This window comes from Triturus cristatus, chromosome 5_2 (assembly GCF_964204655.1).
Source record: "Triturus cristatus chromosome 5_2, aTriCri1.1, whole genome shotgun sequence".
NCBI classification, from domain to species: domain Eukaryota; kingdom Metazoa; phylum Chordata; class Amphibia; order Caudata; family Salamandridae; genus Triturus; species Triturus cristatus.
In genome coordinates, this window is record NC_140588.1 from 304,899,477 (window position 1) to 304,922,217 (window position 22,741).

Consider the following 22,741-nt stretch of genomic DNA (forward strand, 5'->3'; position numbering starts at 1 on the left):
ACCAATCTGTCTGATGAGCAAATTATTGACAAAGGGGTGTAGACATTTAGGTAGGCCAGCAGTAATACTGACAAAACGTACGGCTTTTAACAGAAAGTTCCTCTTCCACCACTGGAGAGTTTAGGCCTCCAATAACTCACCAGACATGCACAGTGCCACTCACAATTGCATTAATGCATTCATTTAACTACTCAAAGACCCATTCATTTGTTCACCCACTCACCAGTCCACAAAAACACAACAAAAAACACTCATCGAGCATTTCCAAGGTATTTTAAAACAATAAAAGTAGAAAACACACTGGTAGTTGGTCATCTGGAAAGGTACTGATCATTGGTTTAAAGTTCTAATATGGCCACCACATTGAGACAACATTTTGGCCATTTTGTAATGAAAGCAAATCATACACTATGAACATAATCATTCCAAGAGGGCCACCCAATTCAGGGGCATATTATCAAGAAACGGCGTTAAAATTATCGCCGCTTTAGCGGCAGAAAACTGCCGCTAATGCGGTGATAATGGGCTTGATAATATGCCCTTGTGAATTCCCATAGAAGCCCATGTTCCCGTGTGAAAAGCGGCAATAATTTTAACGCCGTGCTTGATAATATGCCCCTTAGAGGGAGTAGCTGCGTGGGCAGTGTACTGCAGATGAAATGAGCAGTGAGTGGCCCAGTAGAGCTGTCTAAGGACCCACTGTAGATCTAAAAAAGAAAAATAAAAAAAAGTAGAAGTAGAAGTAAAGAAATTAACAGAGACCTATAAATGGACTAAATGGAAAAATAAAGACATGTCCACCAGCCCTGGCACTACAGTGCATTCCTTTTCAGATTGATAAAAAAAAAGTGAACTTTTGATCAGGAAAAATCCCATAAGTCACCAGGCAATGGAGCAAATGGCTGAAGTGTGCTGCCCTGCTGCCCCTTGCCTCATACTATACCCCATTGGTGGAAGCAGAACAAGAATAATACTCCATTGGTCCTTTGACCAAAGAGGACTGGCCCAAAGGCCCTCGATGTGCAAATGTATATGAGTATATTTCTTTATAATTTTTTATCACAAGAGCTTGAAAGACTGCTAAAGCCGAGAGCCAGATTTAAAAAGTACTTTAATGCACACACACCGCAATATTAACACATGAAATTACAAATATGTTCAAAATTACCATTGGAAAAACATTATACATCTCCTAAGCTGATCTAGGAAGGATTGGCAGAGTGAAACCCTCCCAAGTTTATCAGAAGGGATAATCAGCACGAAAACCCTTCTGATATCTATGGCAGATTCCCACAGTGTAGTAGCAATTCACCCTTGAAAGTCTATTAGTTTGAATAGATCTGTTGCACTATAAATGAGTCAACCTTACTGGCTTTATAAACACTTTTCATTGAAAAATGATAGGATCATTGGCACTTGTTTTAACTGTTTGCAGTTTGCAACCAGGCCTATAGCCTTTAATCATTGGCTTGTCATCTTAACCAACTTCAAGAATACTGCATTAAGCATAAGCATTGCCACAAGGCAACCTCGGGCACAAAGTCTTAAAATTACAGAGATGTAAACAATTACAATTGGCAAAACAAAATACAACTTCTATGTAGGCCTTAGAAGAATTATTATAATTATAACATTGCAAATAATCTGTCAGAGGGGGTAAGCAACACCAAACACTTGCTTATTACTGTCATCTGTAAGATTTAATCAGAAGAAATATCAGTGTATGTGCTGTAACACAGTGTCATGACAATCCACGGTTAAATATGGTCTATGTGCTTTAACTTACACTTTCTTTTCACAGTAAATAAGCTAGATCTACACCTTTTGTTTTTACCTTTTCATAATACGTAGATCAGACCCATGGCATCTGACATAACTTTAGGTATTCACCATAACCGTGGCCTAGTGTATTGAGTTTAAACTTTCCTCCAAGACAGTCATTAGGCTTATAATTCATACAATTACAAACATACAAAACTGCAGCTGCAAAGCGACGCAAAAGCACTATTAAATGTAAACCTTGTGAACCTTCTATCCCAATGATTGTCAGAGGATGAAACCAGAACCAAAACTAATGCCAGCATGTGTAATCTATGAGATCCCATGTAAATCCCTGTGTACAGGCTCTAGCATGGCTTAATAACAATTCACCCTTAAAGGCCTATTGGTTTTAGCATAAGCTTATGATGTAAGGCATACTGCCTTTGTCATCAGTGTTTGTAATAAACAGGCCAGGACTATGGAATCAGACATATATTTTTCCAGTGAAACAATCCGGCTTATAGCCTTGATCATTGGCTTGACACCATTACCAACTCAGGCCTACTGCATTGAGCGCAATCTTTGCAATACAAACACTCCTTTTCAGCAGAAGCTCACAACTTCTGCCCAATTGAAGGCTTTACTCAGAAGTAATCTCATTGTGGGAAGGGAACTACAGCCCTCTCCCTGTAGCTCTTTTCCTGTTGATCACATAAGGGCTGGAGACAGGTGTGCTATCAAGACAGATCTAATCAAGCACTTGCAAAACCAACCAATCTGGATTTGGACCGCAGCCTTTTGGCTTTGGCAATACTTCATTTGTACGTCATGGATTGTGCAAAACCTTTTTCTTTGGGCCATCCTCAATCTAAAAAAAAATTCATCATTGACTAGAGGAAAAAAAATGTTTGGGTTCCAAAAAAGCCCACATTACAATGACAGTCTCTGACACTTAAGCACACTACTTTGTGTGTGAATGTGCTTCTTGTGAAAGGCCAGCATGTTTTAACTCAAAGTGAAGTCAGTCAGTGGTTGAAGTGTGCTAACCCATTGCCCAATGATGCATGCTGCAGTGGCTGGAAGAAACATGTGGAAGACACAACAGACTAATGGATAACGCCTGCAAACCCTATAAGTAACTATTTTATACACATAATGAAGTCAAATCAAAAGGTCTTGGTTAACACCACACCCACAAATCATCAATAGGTTTGACATTTGCCTCTTGCCTTTGCTGGATTGTTTTCTAATATTATTGTAACACTTTCCTGCAAATATATAGGATTCCAAAGAGATTAATATAGAGGTTTGCAAAGACAGATCGATAGAGAGGCTTGCAGTGACAGAAAGGGTTGAAAAGATAGGAAGTGTTGCATAGATATATATACATCTTAAGGGCGGCAGCTCGGCCCCTGGGAAAGCACCACCCCAGGATTACAAGGGGGCCGCAGGGACAGGATTCACCTACCCCGAAGCGGAGAAGCAGGAGAGGATGTAGGACCTGTTCATTGGCTGGGGCTCACCGAGGGCTTCATCGCCGGCAGGCTGGCAGTAATCTAGTGCATATATATTTTTGGGGAATTATGGGACTCCAACTCCCAGAGTGCCGCAGCACAGACTCATTGGAGCTGCTTCAATTTTGGGCGTTCTATTGGACACAATTGGGGGAGGAGTTCCACCGTAGCACATACCTTCCGTGAAACCTTTGAAAAAGAGAAATCAAAACGCGTCAGGTGTACGAAAGGCTGCCTCAATTTACCAGCTATATGAACTGTGCCGTACCTCTACATTAAAGGCTGGTAACCTTTTGATGCTTGTTTCGAGTGCTTCCCAATCGCGTTACCTGTGTTTGCATCTAAAGGGCGGCAGCTCGGCCCCCGGGAAAGCACCACCCCAGGATTACAAGGGGGCTGCAGGGACAGGATTCACCTACCCCGAAGCGGAGAAGCAGGAGAGGATGTAGGACCTGTTCATTGGCTGGGGCTCAACGAGGGCTTCATTGCCGGCAGGCTAGCAGTAATTTAGTGCATATATATTTTTGGGGAATTATGGGACTCCAACTCCCAGAGTGCCGCAACACAGACTCATTGGAGCTGCTGCAATTTTGGGCGTTCTATTGGACACAATTGGGGGAGGAGTTCCACCGTAGCACATTCCTTCCGTGAAACCTTTGAAAAAGAGAAATCGAAACGCGTCAGGTGTACGAAAGGCTGCCTCAATTTACAAGCTATATGAACGGTGCCGTACCTCTACATTAAAGGCTGGTAACCTTTTGCTGCTTGTTTCGAGTGGTTCCCAATTGAGTTACCTGTGTTTGTATATTATCTACTGGCGTTTGACAGTAGATAGTTATAGTTAGGTCCGTGTTTCCATAGGAAATCTGAAAATTCTATTTTGAATAACTTTGGCGCCGGTTGACGAATCCTCGCGAAATTTTCAAAACTAATGGGGCGCTCCGTTCAGCTCCTACCCTGAAAGTCTCAGGGTGATTCGTCAAGCGGGGGCCGAGAAAAAAGGGGGTTTCAAAACGCATTTTCCCCATGCATTTTCCCATAGGACCTTTAGGCGAAGGTACAGCACGAACGGCTGAACAGAATTACTTGAAATTTGGCAGAGAGGTAGTCCTCAGGTCAGGGAAGTGCCTTTTGCATGTATGGAGTCAATTTGTTCAGTATTTCCTGAGAAAATTGCAGTTAAAAGCACATAAATATCTATAGCCGCGCACCATGCGCGCACGGTGCGCGCACCCTAACGTGCGCGAGCGTAATTCTGATTGGTGGTTACATGTCAGTCAACGTTTGAATCGGTCGAAATCAGGAAGTGTCGGCCGCCATTTTGTTTGTTGTGGGTGCGAGAGTGAAAAAGAGAGGTGGCGAACGTGAAAAGGGGGCAGGGTAGAGAGTTCCTGACCCCCTAGCCTTTGTCAGGGGGACCCTAAAGGACCCCGAAGGGTGAAAAAACATTTTATTTTTTCTTCAAAAAATCACGGGGTGCGCACACGGTGCGCACAGCGCGCCGTATGCGCACGGTGAAAAATATTTTAAAAAATAAATAAATAATACATACATAACTTAGCATTTAAAAAACCGTACAAATTCACATAAAAAACCATAGGTTTCACACACGTTATAGTTAGGAATTAGCATTTAAAAAACCTTGCAAATTCACTTAAAAATCCATAGGTTTCACACATGTTATAGTTAGGTGGACATTTCCCTCGTAAAAAACCAATGAAATTCCACTGTTATAGTTAGTTCAGATAACTATCACTCGCGCGACCGCCACTCTATCACAAGGATGATGTCCTCAGTGATGTCATGAGTGATGCCACTGACCATGTCATGAGTGATGTAATATGTGACGTCATGAGCACTGGATTGCAGGCGCGCGAGTTATAGTTATCTGAACTAACTATAACGGTTGAAATGTCCACCTAACTATAACTTGTGTGAAACCTATGGTTTTTTAAGTGAATATATATATATATATATATATATATATATATATATATATATATATATATATATATATATATATATATATATATATATATATATATATATATATATATATATCAACGCTCCAGAGGTTACCACACAGTAGGGAAGCACTCGAACAACAGGTAGGTTCACCTCTTAAACCTTTAATCTTTGGTACAGGCGGGTTCAGCAAGCAAGTAAAATAAAGCAGTTCCAACGCGTCGCCTTACGCGTTTCGAAAATCTCTTCATCGGAGGCTTTGGCGTGGATAGCGTGCAGTTGCGGACACTCCCCCATTGTTATGCTCGCATCCACATATGATGCATTATGGGAAAGACAGTCCTCTTATTTCACCGTAAATCGTTGCACTTGTATTTCCTGCTGTCCTTAAAGGCTCTGCATGAGCCCCTCACCTGCCAGCCCGTCTTAATCTTCAGCCCGCTGTCCCACAACAGGTCAGGTATATCCAAATCCCAAGTGGCCCCCAGTTATCACGGGGTGGTGCCTTCCCAGCGGCTGGGCTGCCGCTTATAGATCAACGCTCCAGAGGTTACCACACAGTAGGGAAGCACTCGAACAACAGGTAGGTTCACCTCTTAAACCTTTAATCTTTGGTACAGGCTGGTTCAGCAAGCAAGTAAAATAAAGCAGTTCCAACGCGTCGCCAAACGCGTTTCGGAAATCTCTTCATCAGAGGCTTTGGCGTGGATAGCGTGCAGTTGCGGACACTCCCCCATTGTTAGCGTTGATATATATATATGTATAAATATATATATATATATATATATATATATATATATATATATATATATATATATGTATATATATATATATATATATATATATATATAGATAGCTGGCTAGATAGATAGATAGATAGATAGATAGATAGATAGATAGATAGATAGATAGATAGATAGATAGATAGATAGATAGATAGATAGATAGATAGATAGATAGATAGATAGATAGATAGATAGATAGAACCCTGCAAATGCTCTTTAATCTTACCTGATCCCCGGTGCTTCTCCTGGTGTCCCGCTGAGCCCTCCTGCCGCCGCCGCAACTCCATCGCACCGCGGCCGCAGAGTGCAGGACCACAGCCCCCAGGAGCCTCAGTGGCGGAAGTCCGCCTACGCAGTCAGCGTGCACGGAGGCGCTTAAATTTGAATCTCGCCCCGGCAGAGCGGGTGAACCCTGCAAATGCTCTTTAATCTTACCTGATCCCCGGTGCTTCTCCTGGTGTCCCGCTGAGCCCTCCTGCCGCCGCCGCAACTCCATCGCACCGCGGCCGCAGAGTGCAGGACCACAGCCCCCAGGAGCCTCAGCGGCGGAAGTCCGCCTACGCAGTCAGCGCGCACGGAGGCGCTTAAATTTGAATCTCGCCCCCGCGACGCGAGACGCGCGCGGGCGGGCGCCGGGCTAAGCCCGGGCAAAGGGCGGGCCCTCTGTGGCCCTCCGTGGACCGACGAGACCGGGCCAGGCACAGCACTCTGATCAGACGGACTGCCTTAGGAATACGTCTCACCGTAAGTTGCATCTACATGTTATTGTAGTTATCTGAATACTCGACACAGCTACTATTATGACCACCTGTGTGCCGAGCCCGTTTTCCGCAGTGGCTGACAGACTGGGAACTACAATGAATGGCACTTTGGACAATTATCTTATCAAGACCCCATTTGCTGGAACAGCCGAGTCTTCCCTAGCAGAGCGTAGACTTGAGCGTAGACGCTCTATTGAAAACATTAAAACCAGGGCATTGCTCGAGCTTAATCCCACAGCTACTCCTTTAAATGATTATATTCCTGTACCAGCCCCTGTCGATGATACTCTAAGTACAGAAGGTGTACCACTCCTGTTGAGAGAATGTGTAGTACCCAGTGCTCTTCCCACTGGAATAGTTATTACCAACTCGTTACTTGAACTACCCAGCTCCCCAGGAATTTCGAAAATAGTGTCACCTACCCCCACAAGTCAAAAAAAACTAAGAAAGTTGTACAACCCGCTAAGCAAGTTCCACCACCTGCTAAGAGGAGACGCAAAGGGATGGAACTCACTAAACAGAGGATGAGCCACACTGATTTTGGGAAGAAGGCAATACCCTCCAGTTCTAAAGTTAAATCCACTGTAATTACTAAGGACGCGACCAGATCAGACATTGTTCCTATACCAGCGTCGACCCCTGCACATATTGAGGGGGAATATAGTATTGAACACTGCCCTAAAGACAATGGGTCCAACATTAAACTTACTAGTAATCTTTTGGACACTTTTGAGCTGATATTGCGTTCTTATACTCTTGCAATTGTGGAGAGATTGGAAAAAATTGAGAATCGACTAGGGAAAATCGAAGCAGACCTGGATAGGAAGTCTAGTCCTACACAATTAGAAGCTCACTCGGAGCCCAACCAGGCCCAAGCCCACCCCTCTGGGGGAAATCTTATTGATAAATCCCGACCACTATTGATTGAAAATGGGCTAGCTGCAAACACAGTTCTAACCAATCTATCATTAGGTGACCCGTCCTCTAGTAGCAACTTAACAAGAGGGCCAGCTCCAGTCTCTAATCTTACTGTGAGCAATTTCACCTCCAACCAGTCAAACGTGTTAGTCAATACTATTTGTCATCCTATAATCCCTGTAAACAATATTACTAATGACATGGGTAATTGTTCGGACGGGCCACAGAGACATGAGGAGGGAGGCATGAGGCAGACCCGAGGGAATCAGTCTAGGGGACCCTTACCGGATCTCCCACCTGAGGCTGTTCCCTATGTTGTGATCCTAACAGGCGTTCCTGAGCTCCCAGTGAATAAGAGAGAGGGTTTCTCCCAACTAAAGAATAAAATAACACACTGGCTGGCACTACATAGGCCAATCGCCAGTAATATCGATGGCGAAATAATCTATGTACGCCGGCTCCAGTGGTTGGGGGGTAGACCCAAAGATACTGGGGGGGATGTGGTTGTGATAAATTTTAGAGATCAAAACGCAGTACGCCATATCCTGAATTGGCCAGGGGTCAATTCAGTTAGTTGCATTATTCCACGTCCTCTGACTTATTTCTACCCACGCTCTGCAGTATTTTCCCATCAGACTAGGTGTTATACCTTATCTAGTACTAAATTTCCCGACACGTTGAATATCAGGAACCCAGCCAAAATGTTAGAATTCTTTGGGTGGAATACGGTACCTACTAGGCCGGGTTTCCCTGCACATAGGAGCCGGGACTACCCGGCACATTTCACTCCACTGGAAGTATCTAACCGGTTTGACATCTTTAGTGGTTTGGATGCTTGTGATTGAAGCTTACAGCTACCCGGGGAGGAGCCAGTGGGTATGGCAGAGGCCTTGGATAGGACTTCTCCCACTGATTTAAATATACCCGATAGAGATCTCAATTTGACTGGTGTTACTATCAATGTCCCAATTAATTTTGCGCGCAGCATAAAAGTAACTACACAAGGAGATCGTATATACGATACTTCTAATTATGGTCTAAATAACTATGAGATTTATGCTGGGGCCACAGGCTCTTCCATGCCAAGCAACCTTCCAGGGAGGTCAATTCACATTGACCGCCCGGGAGAAGGTAGCGAAATTGAGTCTGGTGAAAAGTTGGATACTAATGGTATAGGAGTTTCTGCAACTGTCCCAAATAATATAACCTGCAATGCGGAGACCCAGTTTCTGGTCTCATGGAATGTGGCTGGTCTAAAAAATAAGTTGATTTCCAGCGACTGGGCCACCTTTATTGATAACTTTATGATAGTTAACATGCAAGAAACATGGGCTTTAGAGCCCCAACACAGAACATCGGTATCTCCACTTTGCAATACCTGCAATGAAAACAAATAGAGGGAGACCCAAGGGGGGACTAACTACCTGGGTAAAGCAGGATGATGGCTTCACTATTTCACAACTTGAAATTAATTCAAGGGATATCCTGGCGGTTAAGCTAAAATCTCCATTGTTTGGTGAGCTTATTATTTTTAACGTGTATGCCAGAGGAAAGCCAGGAGGGAAACCTTCAGAAGTTGTGACGACGTTGGGACACTATGCTAGTATTTGGAGGGGTCGGGCCAATTTGCTATTTTGTGGTGATTTCAACTGCTCCTACGCGCCCCTGGATCAAACAGACTTGGAGCTCACGGAGGCAGAGGACATCTGCTGGCAAATCCCCACCCTCAACCTTACCCCTATCAAACGGTGGACCCAGGCTGCCCTACAACTTAAGACTTTTAGTCTTGAGTATGGACTGAGAGCAGTGAATGGTAGGACACGAGGTGATAGGCAGGGCAATCCAACTTTTAACAACGGATTGTGCACCAGTAGAATCGACTATATACTGGTCAACCTCGAATTTTGGTCCGCCATACTTGATATGACTGTTATACAGCGTATCGAAAGTGACCATAATCCTCTAAGTCTTGAGTTGCAGTAATATAAAGGGCAGGGGTCATTACATGCTGACTTGATAAATGACATCATCATGACAAATGATACCCGGCGGCTTAGATGGGCTGAGTGTCTGGGTAAGCCTGAATCTATTAACATAATGAATGACATGGTAAATGAAGCAACAATCGAAATGCTGGGGCAGTTGAATTTTGAGGACTGCTGCAGTAGGGTAATTCATATTCACTCGACCCTTTTTCTTAAACTTAGTACTTTTTTTAATATCTCCAGGAAAAAGCACCCTGCCAAGGGGAAAAGAAAACAAGCATCATGGTATGATAAAAATTGTAGGCTCGCTTATAAATCCTTAGCTGATGCTGTGCGATCCACTGATAGGGAAGTTATAAGGGCGGCAAGGATCCACTATAAAAAGATACAAAATGTGGCGAAAAAAACTTGGGACACTAAATTCTGGGATGAACTATTGGCAGCCAGTCAGTCCAGAGATTTAACGGACTTCTGGCATCTTGTGAGGTGGGGCATGGGGAACCAAAAACCAGCCCCGGTCAATCATGTCCCACCAGAACAATGGGTAAAGCACTTTAAGTCCCAGTTTGCCAACGTAAATAACGTCCCGCCACCCGCCCTAGCTTCTCTCAGCCCCCTTTTGCCAGCTACTACGCTAGTGTTCACCAAAAAGGATGTCGAATGTGCCCTCAATCTAATTCCTAAAGGCAGGGCCCCGGGCCTAGACAAAATTCCTGCAGACTTGTTCTTGCATAGCAGATCAGTCTGGGTCCCTTACATCGAACTATTGGCGAACACTCTGGCTAAAGGCACCACGGTGCCAGATATATGGCGGGGAGCCGAAATCATACCAATTTATAAGAAGGGTGATCGAGCTGACCCGGGAAACTACAGGCCAATTAGCCTAATAGCTTGCAATCAAAAAGTTGTGGCTAGAATGGTACTTCTCAGGGTCCAGACCTGGATTGAGGAATCGGGAATTATGTCCACTTTACAGGCTGGTTTTCGACCCCTGACCAGCATGGTGGACCAAGTTTTTAGATTTTCCACAATATACTGGAAATGGGTGGTTCTGGGGGGAGGCACACTTTATGCAGCCTTTGTTGATTTAAAGGCTGCATTTGACTTAGTACCGAGAGATAGGCTGTGGAGAGCGCTCCATGACCAGGGCATCCCACCTGAATTACTTGCAATTTTGATTACACTACATGAAAATAATTATGCGCAGGTCAGGTGGGGTAACCAGAGCCAAGTGACTGACAGTTTCCCAACGGATAGGGGTGTCCGGCAAGGTTGTGTGCTGGCACCCACACTATTCACACTGTATATAAATAGAGTTATCGAATATTATAAGGACTCTACAACTGATCCACCCAAACAGAATGGCATCCCCGTCCCCCTTTTGATGTTTGCCGATGATACCCTCCTACTATCCAAGACACAGGAAGGGCTACAGAAGGCAATAGACTGCTTTGAAAAGTTTTGTAACGATTTTGGCCTCTCTGTTAATGTCTCCAAAACTAAATTTATGACAATGCACAGGCATCGGAACATCAGGGGCAGAGTTTATATGAACGGGGAATTGTTAGAGCAGACTGACAGCTTTAACTATTTGGGTATCACACTGGGCTCCAGGTTACAGTGGAAGCCTCATGTGGCCCATTTAATCTCCAAGCATGCGCAACTTTCTGGCGCATTGTTAAGAGAATTCAAGCTATCAGCCACCAAACCCATAGCCCCAGTATTAAAAATCTATGACTCGAGAGTAAGATCTTCCATGCTGTATGGAGCTGAATTGTGGGGGTCGTCTGAAATAGCAGGCTTACAAAAAGCACATAATAGGTTTCTTCGCTGTATCACAGGCCTCCCACAATCTACACCATTAATACCTCTTCGCATGGATTTGGGGTGTCAGAGTCTAGAAAATATTTGTAGATTTAGACCAATTGCCTACTGGAGAAGACTGTGGGTTACCCCTGAATTGAACCACTATGCGTTAGCACTTTTGGAGACGCGTAATATGGATACTGGGGAAAAAATTCCTTGGTTCAGAAAGGTAAAAATCCTTTTAAAGTCCTTAGGAATGGGGGATCTATGGGACAATCCACAGGGGACAATAATTCCTACTAAACAAGAGTTGAAAGAGGCTTACTGGTCACATATATCCCAGGTGGAGTTCCAGTCACACACAGATCCATCACATACCAAGGTTTTTTGGAGCTGAAACATTCTACTGGGTATGAGATGTACTGGGATTTGATCACATTGCCTCTAGATAGGAAATTATATCATCAGTTCAGGGTAGGTACTCTCCCACTGAACACGGTCACCTGTATTTGGGCTTCCAGTAAAAACGATCAAAAGTGCCCTTTTTGTAAAATATACCGTGAAACCATAGCACATATTTTGCTTATTTGCCCAGTATACAAGGCCCCCCGCCTAAGATGGATAAGAGCAGTCTGTTTTCAGAAGGGTATTAGGACGGGGATCACTGCACTAATAATATTTCAATCCGATAGTTCTGAAATGATAGTGATAGCCATAGCTAAATTTCTGAAACGGATGTGGCTAATTAGAGCTGGGAAACTGAAAGCCCTCCAGCAGCCCTAAAAGTAATCCAGTATAACGGTGGAATCTCTTGTATTCTTTTAGCTTGTTTTTATGAAAGTCAGTTATTTTTTTTTTTATCTGGTCGACTAGGAATACCACTCATGCAGTAAAACAAATCATGTTGCTCCTAGCTTTAGTACCATGAATTTTATATGTATAGCCCAAATTGGAAACACTTGATGATGAAATGTTTTTAAATGTGATTTTTGTAAATGATGGTGTGCTTTGTTTTTAAAATTGTCTTTTATGACATGAAGTCGAAATAAAGACTGTTTTGATTGAGATAGATAGATAGATAGATAGATAGATAGATAGATAGATAGATAGATAGATAGATAGATAGATAGACAAATAGATAGATCGATTGATCGATCAATAGATAGATTTGCAAAGAGAGAGTTGCAAAGATGGATGGATAGATGGACAAATAGGGTTGGAAAATTAGATAGATAGATAGATAGATAGATAGATAGATAGATAGATACATAGATAGATAGATAGATAGATAGATAGATAGATAGATAGATAGATAGATAGATAGATAGATAGATAGATAGATAGATAGATAGATAGATAGATAGATAGATAGATAGATAGATAGATAGATAGATAGATAGATAGATAGATAGACAGGAACTGGTAAAGTAAGAATGTGTCCTGTGATCAACATGGGACAGCTGGTTGAAAATGTCCTGCTATAACGTCAGACTCTAACCACAAAGGCAACATCGAATTAATAAAACAAACACAAACATGCTTGCACTAAAGAGAACTTCTTTGTATGCAGAAGTACTCCTTGTGACAGAGCAACATGCGGTCACTCTAAGTGAAGTTATCCAGTGGCTGAAGTGAGCTGACACTCTGCCCCATGCTGTATGCTGTAGTGGGTGAAAACAAAATGTGAATAACACAACAGTAGACCAATCAATGAAGACAGCTTACAGACAGCACCTTCAGATATGTATATTATGTATGTATTTTGTTTTTTAAAATAAAAATGTCTTGGCTAAAGCCAGACCTAAAAAGAATTACAGATGGAGCTCACCCACACATCAGGATAACTGGAGTTTGGTGGTGAAATATTGGTTTATTTATTCATTGATTTATTTTCTTCAGTGTGTATGTATGCATGTGCTTTGTAAAAATACATTCAACGGTACCATAGCTAGGAGGAACACAGATTAATTTACATGCATCAAAAACAATTTGAAAAGCACAACAACCATGTAGCACAATATTGTAAACAAGCAGAAGGCTACCCTGGAATACGTTGGACAGAATGTGGTGCTTCAAGAGTGAAGGAAGTCATTAAAAGTCAGAGAAGAACGAACTGTTAGAGTAGGTGTTTCCAATACACAGGGGTTGAAGTGGGCGGGATTGGCAGGGCACAGTGCGCCCTTACTTTTTCAATTTATTAGAATCCGTTCCCCTACATTTGTATTTAAAAAATGCGTCCCAGACTAGCAGAAATAGCCACGGCTTATAGTTAAGGCTCGGCCATTCGTGGCTGTTAGGGGACGGGTGGGGTGGGCAGAGAAGGAAAAGGACTCTGTCTCTTCCTTCTTGCCCAGAAAAGACAAGGACAGTGTCCACCTCTCCTGCTCTGCCACGGTCATTTGCCCCTCCTCACGCGCTCTCATTCTTCCTCTTCCTCTTATTCTGTTTCTGTCTCGCTCCTCCTCACTTGTCATCTTTTTCTGACATTTTTCTATTCCAAAGTGCAGCCTCGGGACAGAAAGAAAAAAAGATTCAAAATATGAAAAATATACTTAACTAACTAATGCAAGACAGAGTGGTCACAAAGTGGCCAGATTGATTTTAGCTACACCAAAACACATTAGCGCCACTTTACAGGGTTTGTCAGTAAAGCACTGCTTTACTTTTCTTGTCTTTCTTTGAACAACATTGTTTTCCCTGAGTAGGGAAGTGCACTATTCATTCCATCGAGGCACTGCAATACCTGCTTGATTAGTAGAGTGGAAATCATTTAATGTGATCCTTATCAGCTGTTTTACTTATTTTAGTTTATAAAATGTGTACCGCAGCTCTCTGTTCAGGGATGTGGCATTTTAAACCATACTTCTTATGTTTTGTAAGGATATAAGCAATGGACAATGAAACAGGTCCCTTTTGGGCCCCGTAGTCACGTCCTTAACGTTTTAGGCAAAAACCCTCATTGGTTTCTGAATAATTAGTATAAAAGCGTTATGGTAACCATGTTGTTTCTGCTTACTCAATCTTGCATTCTCTATGAGTGTTTGCTTGTTCCAGGATTTTATGACTTTTCATTCAGGTAGCATATTACTCTTGCCCAGTGCATAATTTGAATTGAGTCGCACACAGGTGTTTATAGCGGGGCAGATTTGGGTTGTAACCCAGTTTCTCTTAGTGGGGCAGTATGGTGTTAAGTGGGTGAGAGGATGTGGAACTATGGCCAGAGCTGCCGAATTTGAAACTGGGGAACCAGGTTCAACCTTCATGACCAGTCCACCAGACCACTCTCCTGTCCAAGCACATTCCCATGCTATACCTTAGAAGGCCCCACTAGCCCTTAGAAGCCCTGGTCTCTTAGCGCCAGCAGGTGGACCCTAGCGGTGGCGAGTGTGGGTTAACCTTGAAGGCATTTCCACAACAAGCCAAGTTCAACTTCAGTCTTGAGGGCAGGCCTACGAAGCAGCACACCCTAGAGAGACAGTTACTCTGTCACTGAGGTCACGGAACCCTTAAGGCCAGTCTGCCTCACCGATTGGTACCTCCAGTGGCCTTGTTTCAGCAGTAGTAGTGCAACTCACCACAGATCTGCAATGCAGGATTTGCACACACACCAAACTAAGTTTGCAAATTTCACAGTCTCTCTGCTTCATGCTCAAGCATTTTTAACATGTTTTGCCTGCTTTGGGGGCACTGAAAATATGCAGCAATGGAGGACAAAATGTTGTCGCAGAGTTGACTCAAGTATGCAGCAAAATAATGGCTGCAGCATAATGCGGTATATTTTCTGATACTTTATAATTTTGACATTTTTACATATACTAACAGTCTCTGCAAAGATTTTGCCTCATTAGTACCAGTGTAATTTGCAAATGCAGCAGTGAGAAAGGTGACCAGTCAACATTTGCAAAGGGCTCTCCACTTTGCAGCAACACAAGTCACATTTTTTAGTAACTTTTGATCCGTTGGAACTACAAACAATTTATTAGTTACATTTGTCAGATTATGCAGCAGATGATATATCATATAGCAAATATGGCAGAGCCATAATTATGTGGAAAACATTTGCAAACTAGGATATTTTGCCACTCGTGTTTGAACTGCTCTGGTTGAAAAAGGGAGGAGAAGTGCTGATGACAGAAACTTCATGGCTCGGAGACAAATGGGTTGTGAGTCCACTTTTAAGCGTTTTTGGGACATATCCCACTTTGTGAATGTATTTTAATGTCAATACCTCATATTAAACCTTAAATAGACATGTGTATACATTGGTTAAATTAGGTAACATAATAAGCTGTAACTGGTCAGTGAAATGCCAAACATATACTAAAGATTGGGATGTTTTGCTCTTTCTGGCCACCCTTCTGGCTCCGTCCACTGACCCAATCCACAGGTTATTCCTGCCCTCTCATTCTCTGCCCACAGTTCCTCTACTTTTTTTACTCACTTCGTCCACTGCCAACACCTAGTAGCAAGCAATGGCAAATTATTTGAAGGAGAAAGGGGGTGAAGACCCGGCCAGAGAAACCTAAATGTCACAATAAAAAGCACTGTAATGGCCGTAGAGGTGGGTAAGATTGTGAATAAATTCGTTCACTGGACAAAGGCAAAAAACAAGGGAAAAAACAAGCACTGGCAAAGCCAATATGTCACGCCTATGTGAGAGCTATTGGCTTTGCCAATAACTTTTAATCATGTTGCACAGCAAGTTTCAGAGATCTGCTCAAGTCGAGTAAGTCGATGACCTAGTAAGTGGCAGAGTGCCCTGGCTGGACGTAGTTGGTGGCCTGGGGTGCAAAATGTTATCAGGATAACCGATGGCGCAAGGAGAGCTTGTCGCTCTTACATCCTCCAGCTTGCTTGGGCAAACAACGCCCTCCAAGCAGTGATACTTTTTATGGCCTATTTAAACATGAACGAACAACAGACAATGAATGCAACAATGCCACTGAAGAAAACACACTTCTGCCAAATAATTTAGCACCTAAAAATTAATATCTGAGAAATAATTTTGTTGTGGTTGTAGGTCACTCCTAACAAACACATAAATCAGACACAATGTAGATGTACTCTACCATTTGTCCAAAACAAGCTAAAACAATATTTTAAGAGGAAGCAAGGCATTTTTTGTTTGCATATACTATCACAAAGGGGAGACAAGAGGAGCATTATGGTTTTCACGCCTGCCCTTACTAACTCAAACAAACACAAAACTTAGCGTGATACCCTCAGAAAATGCTGTTTGCTTAATCAGCATGTCAGCAGGATAGTACGAGAGACCCAATAAGTTCTCTGTGTGCTGCTAGTTGTTTGTTACCTAAAGTCAATGCAATTTCAAGAATTGGAGGAGGATGGCTAACTCATGTAATGTGACATGCTTTCTCATTTGCCACCTTGTCCCACACTGGTAAGATGTTACTACCGGGGGGAAACAGCATTTACCACGCTGTCTCCACCACGCGGTACCATTGCAACGCGGTCGTTACAATGACTACGATGTTACTTTGCATACCATTACATCGCTAGCCATTACTACGACTTGCTGTAGGGGGCACACTGGTGTTGGATTTAGAATCCAACACCTTCCCTGCTGTTTCACAAACTGGAGTAGGAATAGTAAATAATACTATTGCTAAGTCCAGCATGCCCCCTACAGCAAGTCGTAGTAATGACTTGCGATGTAATGGTATGCGTTCTAACAACGCAGTCGTTGTAATGACCACTTTTAATAGCATGCGATCTATTCACATGAGTTGTTAGGGTATATATTCCTACCAGGGCAGACTCAACCTCAGAATGGGAATTTTCTGAGGGAGTTAATAGACAGGGAATAGACACGGCCCTAATGAATGCCATAGACCCATGGCTGATTAGAGGCAGAAACATGCTGGCATCATTATTTGTACAATGATGCATACAGGTCATTACACCTAAGTATGCCACCTGTATTTACCCCTTGGTAATCTTTTAATCAACCAGGGATACCACCAAATTAAAGGATACTTTAGTGGATTATCCCATGTTTTTTTAAAGTCATAAACTGGACCTAAATCACTGTCCTGAGGGAAGAAATAGCTAAGAACTCCCTCTGAAAAGCCCTATTCTGAGGTCGAGTCTGACCTGGAAGTAACATCTTACCAGGGTGGGGCGAGGTGACAAATGATGAAGCATGTAACATTAAGTGAGTAAGCTAATCCTCGTTCTATTCTTGGAGTTGCCTTGAATTTAGGTAACAAACAACTAGCAGCACACAGAGAAATCATTGGGTGCCTGGTACTAACCTGCTGACTTGCTGATTAAGCAAACAGCACTTCTCTCAGGGTATCACGCCAATTTGTGTGTTTGTTTTATTTATGGTTTGCATCACATATGCAGTAGTTTAGCAGTTAACCCATGCAATACCAGTACAGTACTAACAGCTAAATCTCCAAGTTGTTGTTTGCCGGATATGAGTCACCAACTGATCAATGAATTGCTCTATATCCCCGTATCTCAAGTGTGTACATGTTTCGGTACTCTAAGCCATGCGCTAGCATTTGACTGAGGTTAATCAGACTTTCACTGGACAGGAGAATAAACTTTGGTGGATTTCTTTGATATTAGAGTCGGGATGGCCACACAGTGAGGGTGTGACTGGGCCCATAGCTTGAAGTATATTTTATGTTAGACTACAGTTTCAATATAATATATGTAATTTTGATTGCACCTGTATTTTGCGAAGAGGTTTTGTAGTGTGTTGCTTAAATAACACAATAAGTGTGAATTTCAGCATAATTACAGCACAGACACGCGTGCATACAGTTAGAAATAGAATCTTAGCTTTAGAGTTCTGCACCTACTACACCCTCTTCAGTAAGTAAGCTCTTGAATCATTACTTCATAATTTGCTATCACACACTTTTGACTATGAAAAGGTCTCCTATTCTGGGCTTATAATTGTATTGTTGAGCATTTTTAAGCTATAACACAACCAATATCTGTGATTTTAGACTGCAATAACCAACCTCCAGATTATTTTCATGACTTCCTACGAGGCTTCCGATAACGATCCATAGCTGTCAGGGAGTCTAGGTATGAGGTAGGCATGTATGCAAAGCCAAGTGTTTTCCAGGACTTTTGTAAATGTCACAATTTATGTCTTCAGGGTCTAATATCTTCGCTTAATTTTTCACCATGTATTCAAAGAGAGTGGACTCAGCTTCTGAACTCTCTCAAACTAGATATTTGTAATGTCCCAAATATGTAATCCCTTCTGCTACTAAAACAGCAAGGTTTTGCAGGTGTATTGTTATGGTCAAAGAAAGTTTTCTTGGATTATCTTACTCCCTTCAAAAATCATTTATCTAGTCTCCATACCGCAATTAGCACAGGTTGTATGCAGAATACAGACAGGTGCTTTAGGATGAGCAATGTAAGAAACAGTAACTACTACTCTTGAACCCTCAGCAAGTATGCTTTACAAAACTGTGTTTTTACCTCTGCTTGTGTCAAAGGCCTGAGGAATAGTTAATTTTAAGATCTAATGTGATTTATCATTGACATCACAGGTTCAATGTCTTTTCAAAACAGTACAACCAACCTTAAAGCTGTGTACGGCTTTAAGTGCATTTGTCTCTTTTGTGCAGCATGTCAAATGGGCTGACTTTAGTCTGATGGGTTCAATGCACTAATGACTTAAAATCAAAGCAGTAAATAGTATTCTGCAAGCTACAACAGACCATCCCAAGAAACAAATGTGTACCATTCCATACAGGTCCTTATTAGTGAAAAGTGTAACTGTAGTAAGGAAGAACATTTTAGGAGAAGAAAGAGTACTGAGAACAGCTTTTTGGAAAGAGGAAATGGGTCCAATATTGTGAATAAATGACTTGCAAAGACAGATAAAAAAATTGCTGAATTACTTAAGGACACATTTAAAGTCAACTGAAAGCAGAGGATACCACAAGATTTATTACAAACCGGAGGGCCTGATTTAATTTGTGGTGGATGGCGCTTGGGTTTGCCAGGGCAATGAATTAAACTGCTCCGCTGTGCTGGTGGAAATGCCACCTGCTGGTTTTGTAAATGACCACCAGGGAGGTGGTCATTTATAAACACGTTGCCAGGAACCGCTGTGATGGCGGTTCCTGTAAATGCATTTTACTGTCTGCTATGGGGCTGCATAAGCAGGACGCAGCCCTTCAGCACAAAGTTATTTAAGTCATACTTATAACTCATATTCACACACCAAATTAAACATTTAGATAACTTGTGCACTGGTATACAAAGTCTTCTGACCTCACTCGCCACACTACATTAACTATAACGCGCCCCTTTTTCATACACTACCTATGACATATTACAGAAGTTAGAACATCTGAAATCACTGCTTTAATAACAACACTTATGACATTTCAAATTACACAATTTACCTGGAAACACTGTATGGTACGTTGTTAAGTTATAGTTAATGTGGTACGGCGAGTGAGGTGACAACAGGACAGGTATATCCAAATCCCAAGTGGCCCCCAGTTATCACGGGGTGGTGCCTTCCCAGCGGCTGGGCTGCCGCTTATAGATCAACGCTCCAGAGGTTACCACACAGTAGGGAAGCACTCGAACAACAGGTAGGTTCACCTCTTAAACCTTTAATCTTTGGTACAGGCGGGTTCAGCAAGCAAGTAAAATAAAGCAGTTCCAACGCGTCGCCAAACGCGTTTCGGAAATCTCTTCATCAGAGGCTTTGGCGTGGATAGCGTGCAGTTGCGGACACTCCCCCATTGGTATGCTAGCATCCACATGTGATGCATTATGGGAAAGACAGTCCTCTTATTTCACCGTAAATTGTTGCACTTGTATTTTCTGCTGTCCTTAAAGGCTCTGCATGAGCCCCTCACCTGCCGGCCCGTCTTAATCTTCAGCCCGCTGTCCCACAACAGGACAGGTATATCCAAATCCCAAGTGGCCCCCAGTTATCGCGGGTGGTGCCTTCCCAGCGGCTGGGCTACCGCTTATAGGTCAACGCTCCAGAGGTTACCACACAGTAGGGAAGCACTCGAACAACAGGTAGGTTCACCTCTGAAACCTTTAATCTTTGGTACAGGCGGGTTCAGCAAGCAAGTAAAATAAAGCAGTTCCAACGCGTTTCGAAAATCTCTTCAACAGAGGCTTTGGCGTGGATAGCGTGCAGTTGCGGACACTCCCCCATTGTTAGCGTTGATATATATATATATATATCTATATATATATATATATATATATATATATATATATATATATATATATATATATATATATATATATGTATAGATAGCTGGCTAGATAGATAGATAGATAGATAGATAGATAGATAGATAGATAGATAGATAGATAGATGGATAGATAGACAAATAGATAGATCGATTGATCGATCAATAGATAGATTTGCGAAGAGAGTTGCAAAGATGGATGGATAGAGGGACAAATAGGGTTGGAAAATTAGATAGATAGATAGATAGATAGATAGATAGATAGATAGATAGATAGATAGATAGATAGATAGATAGATAGATAGATAGATAGATAGATAGATAGATAGATAGATAGATAGATAGATAGATAGATAGATAGACAGGAACTGGTAAAGTAAGAATGTGTCCTGTGATCAACATGGGACAGCTGGTTGAAAATGTCCTGCTATAACGTCAGACTCTAACCACAAAGGCAACATCGAATTAATAAAACAAACACAAACATGCTTGCACTAAAGAGAACTTCTTTGTATGCAGAAGTACTCCTTGTGACAGAGCAACATGCGGTCACTCTAAGTGAAGTTATCCAGTGGCTGAAGTGAGCTGACACTCTGCCCCATGCTGTATGCTGTAGTGGGTGAAAACAAAATGTGAATAACACAACAGTAGACCAATCAATGAAGACAGCTTACAGACAGCACCTTCAGATATGTATATTATGTATGTATTTTGTTTTTTAAAATAAAAATGTCTTGGCTAAAGCCAGACCTAAAAAGAATTACAGATGGAGCCCACCCACACATCAGGATAACTGGAGTTTGGTGGTGAAATATTGGTTTATTTATTCATTGATTTATTTTCTTCAGTGTGTACGTATGCATGTGCTTTGTAAAAATACATTCAACGGTACCATAGCTAGGAGGAACACAGATTAATTTACATGCATCAAAAACAATTTGAAAAGCACAACAACCATGTAGCACAATATTGTAAACAAGCAGAAGGCTACCCTGGAATACGTTGGACAGAATTTGGTGCTTCAAGAGTGAAGGAAGTCATTAAAAGTCAGAGAAGAACGAACTGTTAGAGTAGGTGTTTCCAATACACAGGGGTTGAAGTGGGCGGGATTGGCAGGGCACAGTGCGCCCTTACTTTTTCAATTTATTAGAATCCGTTCCCCTACATTTGTATTTAAAAAATGCGTCCCAGACTAGCAGAAATAGCCACGGCTTATAGTTAAGGCTCGGCCATTCGTGGCTGTTAGGGGACGGGTGGGGTGGGCAGAGAAGGAAAAGGACTCTGTCTCTTCCTTCTTGCCCAGAAAAGACAAGGACAGTGTCCACCTCTCCTGCTCTGCCACGGTCATTTGCCCCTCCTCACGCGCTCTCATTCTTCCTCTTCCTCTTATTCTGTTTCTGTCTCGCTCCTCCTCACTTGCTAGAAATGTCATCTTTTTCTGACATTTTTCTATTCCAAAGTGCAGCCTCGGGACAGAAAGAAAAAAAGATTCAAAATATGAAAAATATACTTAACTAACTAATGCAAGACAGAGTGGTCGCAAAGTGGCCAGATTGATTTTAGCTACACCAAAACACATTAGCGCCACTTTACAGGGTTTGTCAGTGAAGCACTGCTTTACTTTTCTTGTCTTTCTTTGAACAACATTGTTTTGCCTGAGTAGGGAAGTGCACTATTCATTCCATCGAGGCACTGCAATACCTGCTTGATTAGTAGAGTGGAAATCATTTAATGTGATCCTTATCAGCTGTTTTCCTTATTTTAGTTTATAAAATGTGTACCGCAGCTCTCTGTTCAGGGATGTGGCATTTTAAACCATACTTCTTATGTTTTGTAAGGATATAAGCAATGGACAATGAAACAGGTCCCTTTTGGGTCCCGTAGTCACGTCCTTAACGTTTTAGGCAAAAACACTCATTGGTTTCTGAATAATTAGTATAAAAGCGTTATGGTAACCATGTTGTTTCTGCTTACTCAATCTTGCATTCTCTATGAGTGTTTGCTTGTTCCAGGATTTTATGACTT

General features: G+C 42.2%; 1 protein-coding gene across 5 annotated transcripts in view; it reads right to left on the minus strand.

Annotated features, from left to right (window-relative positions):
• LOC146822909 (glutamate decarboxylase 1-like) overlaps positions 1-22,741 on the minus strand; it is a 931,087-nt gene that overhangs the window by 572,061 nt on the left and 336,285 nt on the right. The window lies entirely within an intron of this gene.